The 20,346-nt window shown below is 43.6% G+C and overlaps 1 long non-coding RNA gene across 2 annotated transcripts in view; it reads right to left on the bottom strand.

Moving 5' to 3' along the window:
* Nucleotides 1-733: 733 nt before the first annotated feature.
* The window catches only part of LOC140203154 (uncharacterized), a 104,717-nt gene continuing 85,104 nt past the window's right edge, over nt 734-20,346 (bottom strand). The window contains exon 5 of one of the 2 annotated variants that reach the window (XR_011887305.1): nt 734-2,276. This is a non-coding gene — a long non-coding RNA (uncharacterized lncRNA). Of the gene's footprint in view, nt 2,277-13,936; nt 14,185-20,346 lie in introns of those variants that run through there. The other variant, XR_011887304.1, reaches the window with a different exon arrangement.

Raw genomic sequence — 20,346 nt, 5'->3', positions numbered from 1 at the left:
CATCTCTGCTGGCATCCTGGATCAAAGTCAAGGGCGAATATCCTGAGATAGCCACGAAAGCACTGAAAACGTTACTTCCATTTCCAACTATCTCTGCAATGAATGCAACGAAAACTAAATTGCGGAATAGACTGGACATTAGGAACCCATTCGAGTATCGCTGTCTCTCGTCACCCCTCGATGGGGCCATCTTGTTGCAGGAAAACAAGCCCAGGGCTCCCACTGATTCAGCAATATTGGTGCGTTGCAATGATTTTGTATGTTCATACGGGGAAAATATGCGGTGTGTGTTTAATATTAAATTTGTTAGATAAACCCTTTTAGAAACAAAATTGAGTGTATTAGCCACTTATCACCGATATTCCGGTCGTGATTAACAGCGCCTCCCCTCCCAAACAGAATCGCCAAAAACGGTTTGTAGCAAAAAACGGCACGTGCACGCATACGCAAGTCACGCATGCGCACTGGTGCCCGCGCAAGGCTTCATGGTTATTGTAGTCTTTCCGGGGTAAACACAATGTATTTGACTGCTACTGTACTCTTGTCCGTTGGCAACCATCAACCCCCCCCCCACCCCCTGGTCGGCCGGTCCGCAAGAATATTGTCAATATGAAACTGGTCCGCACTGCAAAAAAGTTTGGGGACCCCTGATGTACAGTATATATCAATGAATGCAGAAACAGTCAATTCCATCAGTATCATTTTTATTTTATTTTAGAGAATCAGCATGGTAACAGGATCTTCTAGCTCAATGAGCCTGCACTGCCCAATTACTTCCAATTGACCAATTAGTTTACTAACCCATATGTCTTTGGAACTTTGGAATGTGGGATGAAACCGGAGAACCCAGTATGTCATTGGAACCTTAAAGTTGCTTTAAGTTCCAGCAACCAGGAACACAAAGCAAAGTCGCTCTGATCTTCTTATTCAGCTTCTTGGGCAGCCTAGCAAGTTCCATTCACCTCCAAGAGCACAATAATGAGCTTTATTTTACAATATTCTGATGATCAGACAGGTACTTGGGATGATGGGTTGCAGTGGGCATTCAATGCAAGATCAAAGAAAAGCTGCAGATTTTCAAAAATCCAAAATTAAATCCAAAGCTGGCTGTTTGCTTTACTTTTCTCATTCTAGAATATTTTGTGCCTCTTTTCAATATTTAGTACATCTCAGTTTCTAACTTTTAATCTTCAGTCTTTACAGTGCTGGATTGAAAAGATTATAAGGAGTGTAATTTTAAGGCCCTCCTTCACCACCTTGTTTTGTCCTCAAACTAATAACCAGGAAGCTAACAGCAGATCCTCTACCAGTGAAGAATATCTGCCCATCCTGTTTAGTTTCAAGCTGCTGAACAGAAATATTGTTAATGACATGGCTGCAGTTATTAACTGATTAGTTGTTTTATTTCTCTTGCACTTAGTGTGCTGAGTGTTGCTATTTCTTGATGCCAGGTCCTCAAGCTCAAAGTTAGTCATGGAGTCATTCAGACCTACAGCACAGAAACAGGGCTTTTGGCTCTTCCAATGCATGTCATTAATATTATTCTGCCTAGTCCCATCGACCCGCACCTGAACCAATGCCCTCCATACCCTCCCATCCATGTACTTATCCACATTTCTCTTAAATGCTAAAATCAAATCCACATCCATCACTTACACTGGCAGCTCGTTCCACACTCACACCTCCATCTAAGTTCCCCTTCAGGTTCTGTTTACTTAATGATTCAGTCTATGTATTTATATTATTGTGTTTTTTTATTCTGTTCTTTATGCTCTTTTTATGCTGCATTGGATCTGAAGTAATAATCACTTCTTTCTCTTTTACAATTGTGCACTGATGAATAATAACAAACAATCTTCAATACAATATGATGATAGCCAATACCTTTAGTTACTAAGCAACATAATAATTGTTTAATGAGTTGTACATAGGCTGGAGATGCCTGCTGTGGCTTCATTCAAATACAACTGATATGGAGTCAGTTGACAGAGGGACTGAAGGAGGAATAGGTATCTTCAAAGCTCTTTTCTTAGTCTGTCCATCTGGTGTCCTTAAAATGTCACTTTAGCAGAACCAAATTTAATTGAAGTTGGGTAAGTCAACAGTTGGGATTGAATCCAGAGACGGCTTGCTCTTCGTGGATCGGTAATATTCTTTATGCTTCTCCAACCAACTGAACCACCACATCAGCCCACTTAAGTCTTACTCAGAGAAATGTAGCACTCATCATGAAACATGTTACTTTCTTTGCATCTGTGTGTTTTCAAGTTTTCGCCCTACGAATAACAGTATTTGATGTCATCACATACTGAGATTCATTTCCTTGCAGGCATTCCAGTAGAACAAAGAATAACAATAGAATCAATGAAAAACTATACACAAAGACTAACCAACAATCAAAGTGCAAAAGAAGTCACACTGCAAATACACTAAAAAGATAATAATAATAAATAAGTAAATAAATAATACTCAGAACATGAGTTGTCAAGTCCTTGAAAGAGGGTCTATAGCATGTGCAATCAGTTCAGTTTTGAGGTGAATGAGGTTATCCACACTTATTTGGAAACTTGATGGTTGATAACTGTTCCTGAACCTGGTGGTGTAGGACCTATGGGTCCTGTATCTCCTTCCTGATGGATGCCTCTAGTAAGGTAACAGGTATTCAGTTTGCAGCAAGTCTTGAAAAGTTGACATGAAAATAATATTAGAGCATTTGGCCTAAAACACCATTCCTTCTTAAGTCTCAATGTATTTGTCTAAATTTCAGAAGCAAGCAGCGCTAACTTGAAAGACACTTTCTGAAGGAGTGGTGAAAACATTTTCACTGGTAAACACTGAAAGTGAGATTTGATTTCCAGAACGCTATTTGCTTTAGCAAACAAGCTTTTGGAGGAAATTGAGAGTAACACACCTAAAATGCTCAGCAGGTCAGGCAGCATCTATGGAAGGCTTCAAAGCTCTCTGCTTCTTTAGAAACATAGAAAACCTACAGCACAACACAGGCCCTTCGGCCCACAATGCTGTGCTGAACATGTACCTACTTTAGAAATTACCTAGGTTTACCCATAGCCCTTTATTTTTCTAAGCTCCATGCACCTATCCAAGACTCTCTTAAAAGACCCTATTGTATCCGCCTCCACCACCATTGCCGGGAGCCCATTCCACACACTCACCACTCTCTGCATAAAAAAACTGACCCCTGACATCTCCTCTGTACCTACTTCCAAGCACCTTAAAACTGTGCCCTCTTGTGTTAGCCATCTCAGCTTTGGGAAAATGCTGCTGACTATCCACACGATCAGTGCCTTTCATTATCTTGTACACCTCTATCAGGTCACCTCTCATCCTCCGTCACTCCAAGGAGAAAAGTCCAAGTTCCTCAACCTATCCTCATAAGGCATGCTCCCCAATCCAGGCAACATCGTTGTAAATCTCCTATGCACTCTTTCTATAGTTTCTACATCCTTCCTGCAGTGAGGTGACCAGAACAGAGCACAGTACTCCAAGTGGGGTCTGACCAGGGTCCTATATAGCTGTAACATTACCTCTTGGTCCTTGAACTCAATCCCACATTTGATGAAGGCCAATACACCATATGCCTTCTTAACCACACAGTCAACCTGAGCAGCAGCTTTATGGACTTGGACCCCAAGATCCCTCTGATCCTCCACAATGCTATGAGTCTTACCCCTAATACTATATTCTGCCATCATATTTAACCTACCAAAATGAACCACCTCACAGTTATCTGAGTTGAACTCCATCTGCCACTTCTCAGGCAAGTTTTACATCCTATTGACGTCCCGCTGTAACCTCTGACAGCCCTCCACACTATCTACGACACGCCAAACCTTTGTGTCATCAGCAAACTTACTAACCCATCCCTTCACTTCCTCATCCAGGTCATTTATAAAAATCACAAAGAGAAGGGGTCCCAGAACAGATCACTGAGGCACACCACTGGTCACTAACCTCCATGCAGAATATGACCCGTCTACAAACACTCTTTGCCTTCTGTGGGCAAGCCAATTCTGGATCCACAAAGCAAGGTCTCCTTCGATCCCATGCCTCCTTTCTCAATAAGCCTGGCATGGGGTACCTTATCAAATGCCTTGCTGAAATCCATATACACTACCATCGACTGCTTTCTTGGCGAAAGAACTAACCAATCCCCCTCCACTACCACCCTCCTCCATCTGGCAGAACTGGTCCTTATCCTGGACAATCTTTCCTTTGGCACTTTCTGCAAACTTGAGATACAGCCATGGGTATTCACATGGGCCCCAGCTATGCCTGCCTCTTCGTCAGCTATGTAGATCAGTCTATTTTTGAAGCCTTCCCCAGAAACACTCTCCAACTCTTCCTCTGCTATGTTGGCAACTGCACTGGCACTGCTTCATGCACCCATGATGAGCTTGTCAATTTTATCAACTTTGCCTCTAACTTCCAGGCTGCCCTTATATGCATTTGGTCTATCTCTGACACCTCCCTCCCCTTTCTTGATCTCTCAGTCCACCATCTCTGGAGACAAAATGCCAATGAACATATTATATAAACCACATGTTGATTCCCATGGTTATCTTGATTATATCTCTTCCCACCCTATCTCCTGAAAAAAATGCTATTCCCTTTTCTCAGTTTCTTCACCTCCATTACATCTGTTCCTGGGATGTGGTTTCCCATTCCAGGACATCAGAGAGGTCCTTCTTCTTTAAAGAACGGGGTTTTCCACCTTCTACTATCGAATCTGCTCTCACCCTTATCTCCTCCATTTATCAAACATCCACGCTAACCCCATCTTCCTGCTACTTTAATAGTAATAGACTCCCTCTTGTCCATACCTACCACTCCATTCAATAGTCCTTTCAGGTGAGGCAATATTTGATCTATGAATCTTAGAACAGAGGGATCTAGGAATAATGGTGCATAGTTCCCTGAAGATGGAATCTCATGTGGATAGGGTGGTGAAGAAAGCTTTTTTGGTTTGTTAGCCTTTATTAATCAGAGCATTGAGTATAGGAGTTGGGATGTAATGCTGAATTTATATAAGGCATTGGTAAGGCCAAATCTGGAGTATTGTGTACAGTTCTGGTCACCGAATTATAGGAAAGATGTCAATACAATTGGGAGAGTACAGAGGAGGTTTACTAAAATGTTGCCTGGGTTTCATCTCCTAAGTTACAGAGAAGGGTTGAACAAGTTAGGTCTTTATTCTTTGGAGCGTAGAAGGTTGAGAGGGGACTTGATAGAGGTGTTTAAAATTATGAGGGAAATTGATAGAGTTGACGTGGTTAGACTTTTTCCATTGAGAGTGGGGAAGATTCAAACAAGAGGGCATGGGTTGAGAGTTAGAGGACAAAAGTTTAGGGGTAACATGAGGGAGATCTTCTTTACTCCGAGAGTGGTAGCTGTGTGGAATGAGCTTCCAGCAGAAGTGGTTGAGGCAGGTTCTATGTTGTCTTTTAAAGTTAAGTTGGATAGATATATGGACAGGAAAGGAATGGAGGTTTATAGGATGAATGCAGGTCGGTGGGACTAGGATAGGGTAAGATTTCGGCACGGACTAGAAGGGCCGAGATGGCTTGTTTCCGTGCTGTAATTGTTATATGGTTAATCTGCTGCTGTCATCTATTATATCTGGTGGTCCCGATGCAGCTTCCTTTATGTTGGTGAGAAGAAGGAGGAGAAGATTGAGGGACCGTTTGATTAAGCACCTCTGCACCATCCGCCACAAGTAGGACATCCTGGTGACCAAACATTTTAATTCCGATTGTCATTCCCGTTCTGACATATCGAGCCTTGGCCTCCTCTTGTGCCAAGATGAGGCCATCCTCAGGGTGGAAGAGCAACACCTTCTATTTCCTCCGGGTATCCTCCAACCTGATGGCATAAATATCAATTTCTCCTTCCGGTGAACCAATTTCCCCTCCCCCCCCCACTTCTTCTATTCCTCTAATCCCCACTCTGACACTTTACTCCTTCCTATTACTTCCCCCTGGGTCTTCTCCTCCTCCACTTTCACTTATTGTCCATTTCTCAGCCTGGAACGTTGATTGTTTACTTTTTTCCATAGATGCTGCCTAACCTGCTGAGTTCCTCTAGTGTTTTGTGTGTGTGTACCTATGGAGAGGAATTAACAGGTAACATTTCGAGCTGTTTCCCTTCATCAGGATCCAAAACGACTGTTTATTCATCTCCTTGGATGTCACCGGACTTTGTGTTACAAGAATGTAGCGGTGGAATGAACCCAAGTGCTGAACACAGACCTGGAGGCCGAGTCGGGAGGCATTACGGGCATAGCAAGTGTGGAATTGGTGTCCAAGAGTCTTTACCAGAGGTCTTGGTTTTAGTAGCGAATTCAGGAACGATGCTAGACTTAGAACTGATCGTCCTAAGAATCATGGAACGAGGTTACTCATGCATAAGTCGACCAATGAACTGGCAACTCCTTGTTGCAATCACAGGGTCTTTATCCTGCCGTTTCTGATGGGAAGCAGGTGTGTGTTGTTAGTGGCACCTGGGAATGATTGGAAATTAAATGAGATGATTGAGGCCCAATTCTTGTGGTAAATAGCAAGGTGGGGGATTGCCAGAAGTGACCATGATACTTTGTGTGCTACTCTGGATCCCTAGCATCAGCAGAATCTCTTGCGTTTGTGATTTGCTGGAGGAACTCAGTGGGTCGAGCAGCATTTGTTGTGGGTTGGGAGGAATGGGAGGAACCATAGAAATTGTGGGTCAAAATCTGCATCAGCACTTCCATAATTCCGTTCCCTAGATAGATGCGGCTCTGCCTGCTCAGTTCCTCCAGCAGATTGATTGTTGTTCCAGGTTCCAGTGTCTGCAGTCACTTGCGTCTCCACGATTCAACTTCTCGACCATGATCTCTGGCTCAACAGTTTGTTTGTTTGTCTGCTCACAAGGCATGTGGTTGGCAACTGATACAATTTGTTCTCTTTATATCGAATATAGTCCTTCGGTGAGTGATGTGGTATATATAAAATAGCATGCTTGTGCCCAACAATAAGGCATCTATTTATTCTTCTGATATATAACAACTAACTGGTCTAAGGGGAACTTGTAGATATCCCCGACAGATATTTGCAAACGTTGGGTGACAAGAGTTCAATAGGAAAAGGTAGAATAGGTTAAGATTTTATTTCCTAGAGTGTAGGAGAAACAAGGGGAAATTTGATAGAAGCATACAAAATTATGAGAGGTATAGATAGGGTAAGTACAAGCAGACATTTTCCACTGAGAATATAACTAAAGTCATCAGTTAAGAGAGAAAGGTGAAATGTTTAAGTGGACATGAGGGGGAGCTTCTTCACTCGGTGGTGAGAGTGTGGAACAAGCTGTCAGCAGACATTTATTAAGAAAAATTTGGATAAGTACATGGACGGGAGGGGTATGGACAGCAATAGTCCGGGTACTGGTTGATGGGACTCGGCAGAATAATAGCTTGGCACAGACCAGATGGGCCAAAGGGACTGTTTCAGTGCTGCAGTGTTCTATGACTCGATGGCTCCAACAGTTCTTTGTAAGTATAATCTTAGATTATCTGTTTAAAATATTTTCAATCCTGTTATTTGTTATTCAAATAACAAACCATGGGTGACAAAGGACATTAAGGACATCCTGAACGCTAAAAAGAGGGCGTTTAGAGATGGAAATAGGGAGGAACTGAGGGCAATACAGAGGGACCTGAAAGCCAGAATCAGGGAGGCTAAAGACAGGTACAGGAGGAAGCTTGAGTGGAAACTCCAGCAGAACAACATGAGAGAGGTCTGGAGGGGGATGAGGACCATCACTGGGTTCCGGCAAACTAGTAATAGAGGAGCTGAAGGCAGTGTGGACAGGGCCAATGAACTTAACCTGTTCTTTAACAGATTTGACATTATGGCCCCTGCCCATCCCCCACATGATCTATCTGTTGTCGGCCCCCAACCAACACATATTCTACTCTTCCTTCCTACCCCTTCTCACAGTCCCCCAACCTGCTCTCATGACTATACCCCTTCCCCACACGAAACCACCACGGTGGGCTTCACAGCTGAACAGGTGAGAAGACAGCTGAAACGCCTCAACCCAAGCAAGGCTGCAGGACCGGATGGTGTCAGTACCAGGGTGCTCAAAGCCTGTGCCCCTCAGCTATGTGGAGGACTTCGCCATGTATTCAACCTGAACCTGAGGCTCCGGAGGGTTCCTGTACTGTGGAAGATGTCCTGCCTCGTCCCTGTGCCGAAGACGCCGCGCCCCAGCGGCCTCAATGACTACAGACCGGTGGCATTGACCTCCCACATCATGAAGACCCTGGAGAGACTTGTTCTGGAGCTGCTCTGGCCTATGGTCAGGCCACATTTAGATCCCCTCCAGTTCGCCTACCAGCCCCGACTAGGAGTTGAGGATGCCAGCGTCTACCTGCTGAACCGTGTCTACGCCCACCTGGACAAGCCAGCGAGCACTGTGAGGGTCATGTTTTTTGACTTTTCCAGTGCGTTCAACACCATTCGCCCTGCTCTGCTGGGGGAGAAGCTGGCAGCGATGCAGGTGGATGCTTTCCTGGTGTCATGGATTCTTGACTACCTGACTGGCAGACCACAGTACGTGTGTTTGCAACACTGTGTGTCCGACAGAGTGATCAGCAGCACTGGGGCTCCACAGGGGACTGTCTTGTCTCCCTTTCTCTTCACCATTTACACCTCGGACTTCAATTACTGCACGGAGTCTTGTCATCTTCAGAAGTTTTCGAATGACTCTGCCATAGTTGGATGCATCAGCAAGGGAGATGAGGCTGAGTACAGGGCTACGGTAGGAAACTTTGTCACATGGTGTGAGCAGAATTATCTGCAGCTTAATGTGAAAAAGACTAAGGAGCTGGTGGTAGACCTGAGGAGAGCTAAGGTACCGGTGACCCCTGTTTCCATCCAGGGGGTCAGTGTGGACATGGTGGAGGGTTACAAATACCTGGGGATACGAATTGACAATAAACTGGACTGGTCAAAGAACACTGAGGCTGTCTACAAGAAGGGTCAGAGCCGTCTCTACTTTCTGAGGAGACTGAGGTCCTTCAGCATCTGCCGGACGATGACTATGACTATGACTATGACTATTTCATTACTTCCTGGGCTTGTTAATTAATTTCTGGACTTAGGAAATGCTGCCTAGTTTCATGGAAGCAGGTGGTGGATGGTTGTATGAGCAGCTGATGCATATCATAAATCCTGGTTATGCGACCACTGATGCCAGGCAATCTCTAAAGATTATTGATAATGGCTCGGGTCACCCATTTTAAAGACACTGCCCTGAAGAATGCAATGGCAAACCATTTCTTTGCCAAGAACAATCATGATCATAGAAAGACCATGATCATCCAATCATATAACACAGCACATAACGAATGAATGCAATTATTAAATATTTTTGTAATAGAACATAGAACATAGAATAGTACAGCACAGTACAGGCCCTTCGGGCCCACAATCTTGTGCCGACCCTCAAACCCTGCCTCCCATATAACCCCCCACCTTAAATTCCTCCATATATCTGTCTAGTAGTCTGTTAAATTTCACTAATGTATCTGCCTCCACCACTGACTCAGGCAGTGTATTCCACGCACCAACCACTCTCTGAGTAAAAAACCTTCCTCTAATATCCCCTTTGAACTTCCCACCCCTTACCTTAAAGCCATGTCCTCTTGTATTGAGCAGTGGTGCCCTGGGGAAGAGGCGCTGGCTATCCACTCTATCTATTCCTCTTAATATCTTGTACACCTCTATCATGTCTCCTCTCATCCTCCTTCTCTCCAAAGAGTAAAGCCCTAGCTCACTTAATCTCTGATCATAATCCATGCTCTCTAAACCAGGCAGCATCCTGGTAAATACCCTCTGTACCCTTTCCAATGCTTCCACATCCTTCCTATAGTGAGGCGACCAGAACTGGACACAGTACCCCAAGTGTATCCTAACCAGAGTTTTATAGACCTGCATCATTACCTCGTAATGGATAAAGTATAAACATTGAAGCAAATGTCTTCAACTTGAAATGTAATTCAGCTTCTCTTTGCGCTGATGCAGCCTGGCCTGCTGAATATTTCCAGTATTCTCTCCTTTTATCCTGTCCATCTTCCCACTAATTCCAAATCATTCAACTTAACAGCTTAGTAAGGTGTAAGGGGAGGGGGGAGTCTCATTGAAATGCATCAAATATTGAAAGGTCTAGATAGAGAGGACATGGAGAGGATGATTCCTATAGTGGAGGAGTCTAGGACCAGAAGGCACAGTCTCTGAATAGAAGAATGTCTCTTTAGAACAGAGAAGAGGAGGAATTTCTTTAGCTAGAGGGTGGTGAATCTGTCAAATTCATTGCCGTGAAGGCTGTGGAGGCCAAGTCTTTGGGTATATTTAAAGTAGAGGTTGATAGGTTCTTGATTAGTAAGGGCATCTAAGGTTACAGGAAGAAGGCAGGCAAGGGTAAATAGATTAGGCACGATGGAATGGGGGAGCAGTTTGATGGGCTGAGTAGCCTAATTCTACTCCTGTGAATCATGGAATTGTAAAATCAGAGCAAAGAAATAAATACTTATGAAATATTGTGAGTGCCTCGTAATGCATATCATGACCCCAGGAAAAAAAGCTAATTGTATTCTGTATTTTTCTATTTGTGAACCTGTACAAATGAGGTCAGGTTTTCGGATTCTGGTTTTCATGTTCAGCTGCTTCCTTCCGGGCTAATAGATATGCTCTGCCTCAATTACAGCTACTTCCCTTTGTAAGGTGAGATTCTGGCTTTGAGCCACCCTTCCAATCTAATCAGTTCAGGAAATGACATATCGGTCAGCGTGAAAGATAAGTAAAGCAGCTGCATATTAATTATAGCTCCAACACTCATTTATATTTATTTATATTATTTAGGGATACAGCGTGGAACAGGCCCTTCCGGCCCAACAAGGCACATCGTCCAGCAATCCACCTATTTAACCCTAACTGAATCACAGGACAATTTACAATGACCAATTAACCTGCAAACTGGTACGCCTTTAGATTGTGGAAGGAAATCAGAGGATCCAGAGGAAACCAACGAGCTCACGGGAAGGACGTACAAACTCTACAGGGTGTGCTGGAACTGACCTCCGAATTCCAATGCTCCAGGCTATAATTGCGTCACCTTAACCGCTACACCTAGCGTTGTGCCCCGATTATAAGCACATTGTAGGTAAATCCACAGTACTGTGCAAAGGTTTTAGGCACATATGTATAGCTAGGATACCTAAGACTAGTATTGTAGCAATTTTATTTATTGGATAGATTCCATATCAGAATCAGGTTTACCATCATAAATAGTGGGAAGCCGCTCCATCCGCCACAACAGACAGGATCTCCCAGTAGCCACCCACTTCAACTCTGCTTCCCACTCCCATTCAGATATGTCCATACATGGCCTCCTCTACCGCCATGATGAGGCTAAACTCAGGTTGGAGGAGAAACACCTCATATACCGTCTAGGTAGTCTCCAGCCCCTTGGTATGAACATAGAATTCTCCAACTTCCGGTAATTCCCTCCCCCTCCCTTCCCCTATCCCTATGTCACTGTGCCCCCTCCCCTAGCTGCCTATCACTTCCCTCATGGTTCCGCCTCATTCTACTACCCATTGTGTTTTCCCCTATTCCTTCTTCACCTTTCCTGCCTATCACCTCCCTGCTTCCCCTCCCCCACCCCTTTATCTTTCCCCTTACTGGTTTTTCACCTGGAACCTACCAGCCTTCTCCTTCCCAGCCTCCCCCCACCTTCTTTATAGGGCCTCTGTCCCTTCCCTCTACAGTCCTGATGAAGGGTTCCGGCCCGAAACGTCGACTCATCGTTTCCACTGATGCTGCCCGACCTGCTGAGTTCCTCCAGCGTGTTGTGAATGTTGCTTTGACCCCAGCATCTGCAGAGTATTTTGTGTTTAGGACCCAAGGAGCATGATTATGCCAACACTCATCAATCAGAGACGCCCACAGAGCAGCCTTTACAGAGCGGTGAAACTTCTCACGTAGGTCATTGGACTGTGGGTGAACCACCGTTGTGTGATGTACCCTAACCCTGAGGTTGTGGGTCGTCACAGCCCAGAGGTTTAATATGACTGGGGACTGTAGTCAGAGGAAATATCAGTTGGGTTGCCAAATCAAGCAGCCCAGGTTTTGGTGAACGCCTGAGCCACGAATGCAGCTGTCGTTGATGTTAGAGGGACAGCCTCTGGCCACCTTGTGGTGTGGTCCATCATGGTGAGAAGGTGCATGAAACTGCAGGAGTGGGGAAGAGGACCAACAAGGTCACTCAGGGACCTCAAAAGGTGCCAATGGAACCTGAACATGATGGTTTGTGGTCAACAAATGCTGTGAAATAGCGACTCTCTAGAAGAAAACAAAAATGGTCAACTGCCAAATAGAGACTGAAAAGCTCATGGTCAAATGCGCTGTACTTCCTTTTGTGGGGGTGGGGGGAGAGAATGGAGCTGCTGGCTGAAGAAGGCAAGTGGCTACCACACACCCTCAACTGATTGTTCATGCGTGGCACCCCACAAAATAGTCTGAGGCGTCAGTAATAATGGCTATGGGCGTGTTGGAGAACTGGAGGAAATCAGCAGGTCAGGCAGCACCTATGGAGAATATTATAAAGAACCCACCCTGAAGAAGTTTAATTCTTCTGTTTGACATTGAGTTCAGTGAGACCCTCTCTTAGTGCTCCCCCTCTGTAATCTCTGCTGCACTATGACTCTTCAACCATGTCTTCACCCAGAATCGTCATCATTGCCACGTGTTTGCACCTATCACATTCTGGCTTGTAGTTCTACCTGTCCCTCCACCTTCTTATCCTGGATTCTCCCACCCTCCCACCCGCCTTTCCAGGTCCAAAATGTGGCCTGTAATTTATCTCCATAGATGCTATCTGACCTGCTGAGTTCCTGCAGCATTTTGTGTTTCACTCTGGATTTCCAACATCTGCAGAATCTTTTGTGTTTATCAATCCCTGAGATTGTTTTGCCTATGTTAGGTGGTGATTTACAGGAGAAATATATATATATATTTTAAATTGTCCCATTCAGGCCCAAAGATTTAATTGCCGTGGAAGATTTTTCTCTCTCTTGTGGGATAATATCTTTGCTGACAAGGGAGGTCACAATGCTTGGCAGGTGGGATTTGTGGCCCTGAAACTATCTCAGATTGTGGAGCCTCCCCATGGTGGTTATAAGAGTTGACTCTGGAACTGCAAGAAGTGGTTCAGACAGCTCTGGACGACTTTCTTTTCTAACAATTGACTCTGCTCTCCTCAGCTGATTGATGTGCTATCTCCAGATATCATCAAATGAAATCTCCACTGTGTAAGAGGGTGGACCAGTTCTGTCCGTAATCTTTCCAAGAACCTCTGTAATCTCTCACCAGGACTGCTTGTTCAGGAGTGAAACATAGAACCTCCTTGTTTGAAGAGCTCTCAACTTGTTTGTCCTGTATTCTCCTTCTGAGACTGAGTTTGAGGAGATCCAAGTGAGACTGAGTTTGAGGAGATCCAGTAAGGAGCGCAGGGGCCGACCCAGGAACAGTGTAACTCGAGAGCTGCATGGAGGAGTGTGCTGCATTGTGATATACAAGGCGGAAATTGGCAAGTTTCTGATTCGTGTTATTGTTGTGTGTTCTGCTGACATTGCTTGAAGTGCTTCCTTTAGACTCAGGATAAACCTTTCCGCCAAGCCAATAGTAGCTGGATGGTACAGTACAGATGTAATTTGTCTTACTCCGTTCATTTACAGGAATGACTGAAACGTTTCTGCAACAAACTGAGGGCCTTTGTCACTGACTACGTGTTCTGGAACACTACTCCTTGAAAAGAAGCTCCTCTTGTCACCAGGTTTGGATATGGCCCAACTGTGGAGCAAGAGACACTGAAGCCGGTCGATAGTTCATAGACTTTAATGCGAACAGTGTTAAAGGGAAAAGAAAACAATAAATGCTAGGTCGAACAGGGTTGTTAGCTAAAACTCTTCAAATGGAAAATGAAGCCTACATTGTGGCTGAAAAGAACAACTAAGAATAAAATGAATACTGCTAGTCTTCAGAGTCAGTTGACTCAACCGTCCAATTTCTCAGGCAAGGCGGAATGCAAGCAGGCAGCAGAAGTGTTGCTGTGTCCAAGTCTCGGCAAGCACTACGACAAAATGAATGGAGTTAAATACTATCACAATGAAATAATAATTAGTTGTGCATATTCACGAGTGCAATTGCTGTATCTGCTGCGCTGCCGAATCCGTGGTTATGACACCTCTAGACATTAACAGTGTGCAAGGTTGTAGTGGAAGCTATTGGGAACACTTTTGGCCACTATGTAGCTGCATCCACTACTACCAAGAACTTTTTGCCCATAAATGGTCCACAAAATCCACATAAATCCTCTGCCAGGGCATTGCAGGTCATTGCCAGGGATGGAGAGGCACTACTCTTGGTATTTTTTGGACATGCTGGCATCCTGAACAGTGTCTGGCGAGCTGCTCAATCAGCTGATCTACCCCAGGCCACCAGACAAAACTTTGAGCCAGCCTTTCATTTTGAGCACAACTAGATGACCAGTATGTTCAGTAAGTCCTCCAACACTTTAGCTCTCAGCTTGGATGATGCAACAGCTACCCATGCTCATAAGGCAGCCTCGGTCAAGGGCAAGTTCATCTTAGCACTAGTAAAAATGGGGAGTTTCTGCTGCACATGGCCATGTAGGCCTGAGACAGTGTACAGTCTTTGGATCATCTCTGCCGTAATAGGGAGACTTTCAATTTGTGATAGGGAGAATATGTCATGAGGAATGTCCTTTTTTGTAGATTTTTCAGGTATCTCCTTTTCCAAGGGTAAATGGGACAATAAATCAACATTTCCATGATTTTGTCCTCTGAATTTGATCTTGTACTTGTGGGGTCCAAGAAACAGAGCCCATCTCTGCATTCGTGCAACTGCTGCTAGTGGAACACCCTTCTGTGGATTGAAAATGGACACTAGTGGCCAATGATCAGTAATGAGGGTAAACTCTCTCCCATAAAAGTACTGGTTGAAATGTTGTATACCCCAGACCAGACTCAAGGTCTCTCTATCCATCTGTGTGTACTTTTTCTCTGCAGTGCTAAGGGAACATGATGCAAGGGCTATGGGACGCTTGCTTCCATCCCTCATAAGATGTCACATGACCGCACTATACCTTACGGCGAGGCGTCACATTCGAGCTTCACTGGATGATGTGGATCACAATGGGTGAATACAGCACCTGACATCACCAATTCCTTCGCCTTTCACACTGCTTTGTCTATCGCCATTTCTTCCCGATCTGTAGTAATGAGTTCAAAGGGTGGAGCACAGTTGCCAGGTTTGGCAGGAACCTGTTATAGTAGTTGAGAAATCCTAAAAAGGACCACCAGTGTGACACACTCTTTGTCCTTACAGCATCCATCAATGCTTGAATTTTTCTCAGCACAGTTGTGTAATACTTGTGCATCAATGGTGTGACCACAGTAAGTGATGCTTAGTTTACAGAATTTACACTTGTTCCAATGTACTCTAAGCCAATAATCTTCTAATTCTTTTAATACTGTATTGAAATTTTGGAGATGTTCCTTGTCATCCTAACTGGAAACAATGACGACATCTAGGTAACGCTGAGTACCTGGACAGTCTTGCAGTTCCTGGTCCATACTTTCTGCTGGAGTGCAGGTGCAGATACCACTCCAAAAATAAGCCTATTAAGGTGATAAAGCCCTTTGTGAGTGTTTATCATGAGAAACACTTTCATCTCCATCTGTAGTTAGGCCTCAGCTTCAACTTTGCTGAAGTATTCCCCTCTAGATAAATTTTCAAAGATATCCTATATCCTGGGCAAAGGGTGTTTATCTACTTTCAGTACTATGTTGATGGTAACCTTAAAATCACCACAGATCCTGACAGACCCATCTTTCTTGACTACTGGGGTCACTGGTGTTGCCCATGGGCTCCACTCAACCTTGGAAAGAATTCCTTCAACCTCCATGTGATCTAGCTCACTGACTACTTTATCATGGATGGTATGAGGATCCAGATGGACTTTGTAAAACTTAGGTGTGGCATTTTCATTTAACACTATTTTACCCTTGAAATTTTTGAGTTTTCCAAAACCATCCTTGAACACTGCTGTGACATCATTCAATACATTTCTTAATTCATTTTCAGTTGATTTTATTGCAGGGGATGTGGCATGCAAATGGTTGGTGGATACCAATCAAGTTGTAGGTGTCTCAACCAATCATGGCCCCAAAATGCTGGTCCTCCTGTTTTTACCACACAGAAGTACAATGTGAGTTTGTGGTTGTCGTACTCCACTGTTATGAATGTCATTCCCACAGGAATTATCTTTTCTCCAGTACAGTATCTTTGAAGTGCCATTCAAATTCATTTTGTGAAATGACTGAAACAACTGAGCAAGTGTCTAATTCCATTTTAATTAATTTGCTGTTCACTTCTGGTGTAAGCCTTATTGCTTGTCTCTTGTTAGTCTGCACACTGTAAATGTCAAAGCTAGTCAGTCCTCTGTCACTCTCATTATAATCAGATTTTTCATCAACAGCATGGAAATTACTGCTCTTTTTGAAATTGCAGCCTGACTTTTTATCTTTCCTGAACATTCCATTTATTTTTGTCTGCCCATCATGCTCTTTGTATGTGTCCTAATTTGTTGCATTTTCCAGCAGTTTCACCATTGGTCTAATGTACAGTACGTGAGCCTCTGCCTCAATGATAACAAAATTTGTTTGGTCAGGCAGGTTTCCGCTTAGACATTGCAATTTTGTTCATGCTCACTTTCATTCCTGATGGCAACTCACTTGTGTCTCTAAACTGCTGTTCCCACTGATACAGTGATTTCAACTTCTCTTTTAAATATGAGTTCTGCTTCAGTTGGGAGCCATTTTTGAATGCTTTCTTGTAAGATTCCACAAACTAAATGATCTCTCAGTGTATCATTAAGCCCGTCACTGAACTGGCAATGCTCAATCTCTTCAATTCAGCCACATAAACTGAAATGGGCTCCCCTTCCTTTTGGTTCTGCTTATGAAACCTGAAGCATTCTACATTCTACAATGGTTTTGATTCTAAATGTTATTTATTTATTTTGTTAGTGATCCAGTGAAGAGTAGGTCCTTCCGGACATTCAAGTGACACCTCCTCGGAAACCCCCAACAACCCCTATTTAACCCTAACCTGATCACAGGACAATTTACAATGACCAACATATCCAGTACAACTTTAGACTGTGGGAGGAAACTGAAGCACTCTGAGGAAACCTACACATTCCGCAGGAAGGACGTACAAGGTCCTCACAGAGGACACTGGAATTGAACTCTGAACTTCAATATCCTGAGCTGTAATAGCTTTGTGCTAGCCACTATGCTACCATGTTACCCATTCCTACATTATTTTCACGATATCAGTGAAGCTCTTTTCAGCTGGTTGGTTAGAGCAGTTAAACTTCTGAGCAAACTATATACTCTTCCACCAGTGACGCTCAACAAAACTGGTACTCGTTTTCCATTGGCTATTTCATTCACTTCAAAGTACTGCTCAATTTGTTCAGTATACAATATCCAGTCATCTCTTGCTTCTATCTTTCTGATGTAAACCAGCCATTTATGCTTATTGGTTATTTATTATCATTATCACCTGGTACTCACTGTTTATGAACCCATGAATTTCGTTAATTTTCTATCTTTTTTACACTTGAACACCTCACCACACTTCTGAAGAAAAAACATGCTATGCTTTTTTTTAAACTCAAACAGGTCTGTCCCCCTTACAAAGTAGAGATCATATTGCACTTCAATAGGGAGGTAATCATCTTGGGTTTGTTCCAAGATGTATGTGAGATTCCTATACTAAGCATTTTCATTCAGAACAACTCTTTATTAAAAAAAAATCAAAGGGGAAAGTGACACACATTTTGGCCTTGTTCTATATTGGAACAGTTCTGGAAGTCAGTTTTTTCTACAATTTCTAAAGCACTTAAAATTAATTTACAACCTAACAAATTAACTGTGCTTTTTGGAATAATTCCTCAAAATATCCATGGTATTTCTTTGTCTGACCAACATGTTATTGCATTTGTTACATTGATAGCTAGGAGGGCCATTTTGTTGAAGTGGAAGGATACGTCAGCTCCCACTTTGTCACAGTGGTTCTCTCAAGTGTTGCTATGTCTTAGTTTGGAGAAAATTAGAAGATGAACCTTTGAACCTATGTTTGATTTTGAGAAAAGATGGGGTTCATTTTCTCAGTACTATCATTTGAGTTAATTGATAGATTTTCTCCACGATCTAATTGTAAATTTTTGGTACATTTTTTTCTTGCTGGCGGTTTGATGTTTATCTTTAGAAGCTTTTTGTATGACGCATGGTTCTGGGGTTGAACACCTAATGAGCTTTTTCCCCTCACTTTTCTTTGCCTTAGTAGGGTTTTTGTTTCTTTTTTTTGTCACCAAAATTTTTTCAATTTTTAAAACAATGCTTTCTTTTCTTGAGACATTGTAAGTGTTGCCTACTTTGATGTACTCTTGTTAATTTTGGATAATAATAATAAAAAGATTTGAAGAGAAAAAGAAAGACAAGTGCGGGTTGAAGGGCCTTTTTCCATGTTGTACAATCCTATGAAGGCATCCTATCTGGATGCATCATGCCTTGGTATGGCCACTGCTCTGCCCAAGACCACAAGAAACTGCAGAGAGTTGTGGACGCAGCACAGCACATCATGGCAACCAGCCTCCCCTCCTTGGAATCTTCCCACTGCCTCAATAAAGCAGCCAGCATAATCAAAGACCCCATTCATGTGACATTCTCTCTTCATCCCTCTCCCATCAAGCAGAAGATACAAAAGTCTGAAAGTACACACCATCAGGCTTGATGACAACTTCTATCCCGATTTTATAAAAATATTGAACAGAAGGGGCACCAATGTAGTGTAGAAGTTAGTGCAATGCTATTACACATCGGGGCTTTGGAGTTAGGAGTTCAGTTCCAGCGTCCAGTGGATTATGGAATAGATGGCTTTGTGGCTAAGTTTGCTGACGATACGAAGATAGGTGGAGGAAATGGAGAGTCTGCAGAGAGACTTGGATAGATTGGAAGAATGGGCAAAGAAGTGGCAAATGAAATACAATGTTGGAAAGTGTATGGTTATGCACTTTGGCAGAAGAAATAAACAGGCAGACTATCATTTAACTGGAGAAAGAATTCAAAGTTCTGAGATGCAACGGGACTTGGGAGTCCTCATACAGGATACCCTTAAGGTTAACCTTCAGGTTGAGTCGGTGGTGAAGAAGGCGAATGCAATGTTGGCATTCATTTCTAGAGGAATAGAGTATAGGAGCAGGGATGTGATATTGAGGCTCTATAAGGCGCTGGTGAGACCTCACTTGGAGTACTGTCGACAGTTTTGGTCTCCTTATTTAAGAAAGGATGTGCTGACGTTGGAGAGGGTACAGAGAAGATTCACTAGAATGATTCCGGGAATGAGAGGGTTAACATATGAGGAACGTTTGTCCGCTCTTGGACTGTGTTCCTTGGAGTTTAGAAGGATGAGGGGAGACCTCATAGAAACATTTCGAATGTTGAAAGGCATGGACAGAGTGGATGTGGCAAAGTTGTTTCCCATGATGGGGGAGTCTAGTACGAGAGGGCATGACTTAAGGATTGAAGGGCGCCCATTCAGAACAGAGATGCGAAGAAATTTTTTTAGTCAGAGGGTGGTGAATCTATGGAATTTGTTGCCATGGGCAGCAGTGGAGGCCAAGTCATTGGGTGTATTTTCAGCAGAGATTGATAGGTATCTGAGTAGCCAGCGCATCAAAGGTTATGGTGAGAAGGCAGGGGAGTGGGACTGAATGGGAGAATGGATCAGCTCATGATAAAATGGCAGAGCAGACTCAATGGGCCGAATGGCCGACTTCTGCTCCTTTGTCTTATGGTCTTCCGGTCCTCTTAAGAATTTTGTACGTCCTTCTTGTGAATGCATGGGTTTCCTCCGGGTGCTCCAGTTTCTCTCTCAGTTCAAAAGACGTACCGGTTAGTATGTTAATTGGTCATTGTAATTTGTCTTGTGATTAGCTAGGGTTAAATTGGTGGGTTGCTAGGTTGTGCAGCTTGTTGGGCTGGAAGGGCCTGTTCTGCGCTGTAAAGGAGAGAGGAGAAGATGGCAGCGCGACGCAGCGTGCACGGCCGCTTGGAATTGATAACGTACTTGTGAGTAGGATGCTGTGCACAATCCTGATTTGATGGGGACAGCCGTGAGAAGCATGGAGGAACATCTGGAG

Source organism: Mobula birostris, chromosome 9 (assembly GCF_030028105.1).
Source record: "Mobula birostris isolate sMobBir1 chromosome 9, sMobBir1.hap1, whole genome shotgun sequence".
Taxonomy (NCBI): Eukaryota; Metazoa; Chordata; class Chondrichthyes; order Myliobatiformes; family Myliobatidae; genus Mobula; species Mobula birostris.
The sequence above is the reverse complement of the archived record's forward strand: the minus strand, read 5'-3'. Positions and strand labels throughout refer to the sequence as shown.